Source organism: Penaeus monodon, chromosome 33, assembly GCF_015228065.2.
Source record: "Penaeus monodon isolate SGIC_2016 chromosome 33, NSTDA_Pmon_1, whole genome shotgun sequence".
NCBI lineage: Eukaryota > Metazoa > Arthropoda > Malacostraca > Decapoda > Penaeidae > Penaeus > Penaeus monodon.
The window spans coordinates 30,105,044-30,105,912 of NC_051418.1; the positions used below are offsets into that span (position 1 = coordinate 30,105,044).

Below are 869 nucleotides of genomic sequence, written 5' to 3' on the forward strand. Positions count from 1 at the left end.
GACACCCTCTTGTCACACAATTCAGAGGAAACTACTTTTCGAATAACGAGACGAAGAGCGTGAATGCTAGCTACTTTTCGAATAATGAAATAAGAGAACGAATCGTAAATACGGAGCCGCCATTGCTAAAGCCGTGTCCATAGTGGGCCCTCGAGGGATAACACTCATGTATGTAAACGTTATTCCTTGATCGTGTTCCAATTCAAACGTTAAGAAGGTGGGCAGCGGTCAACAACAGTAAAGTGTGCTCCTACCTGCACATTTGAAATATTTGATGTAGTTCTAGCCATGTTTTGTGTTGCTTTTCCTGACTTTTACCAACTATCAGGTAAATGTAAATCACTACAGCTCCACATAAACAACCGAACTGAATAACCCTATAAATATCTAATTTATTTAAGTAAACAAACGTACCTCCATCCGCACAGAAATCACTTCGATTTTGGGCACCACAGGAATCATAATCATCTGTTTACTATTTAATTCGTACCACCTGACTTGGGAAACAGGATGGCCCTTGGCTAAGGATATAACAAAGCCGACGTAAACACTAACACTTAATAAGACTTGCACTAGTAAGAGTCTTACATCTACAACTAATAAGAAAATAGAAAAAGAAAGGTAGGGAATTATTATCCCCATCCTTGTAAGGGGTTCAAGTAAAAGTGAACCGCCTTTTTCGACTCTTGTTTTCGAAACAGATGACAGTAGAGTAGGGTCACGTGTTTCGGGGAATGGCGGGTCACACAGTGACAACACTGGATGGCGATGTTAGAAGTGGAGGTGGGTTGTGCATATAAATATTCTAGAGACTTTGATAAACATTTATCACTATCCCCTAATTATATTGTTAGTACAAGATCCTCTGT

General features: G+C 39.7%; 2 protein-coding genes across 2 annotated transcripts in view; one reads left to right on the forward strand and one right to left on the reverse strand.

Annotated features, from left to right (window-relative positions):
• The window catches only part of LOC119594360 (protein O-linked-mannose beta-1,2-N-acetylglucosaminyltransferase 1-like), a gene marked incomplete in the record, with an annotated part of 135,567 nt that overhangs the window by 95,671 nt on the left and 39,027 nt on the right, over nucleotides 1-869 (forward strand).
• Nucleotides 1-869, reverse strand: part of LOC119594327 (medium-chain acyl-CoA ligase ACSF2, mitochondrial-like) — a gene marked incomplete at its 5' end in the record, with an annotated part of 8,820 nt that overhangs the window by 333 nt on the left and 7,618 nt on the right. Inside the window, 1 exon segment of the mRNA XM_037943385.1 lies at nucleotides 1-246.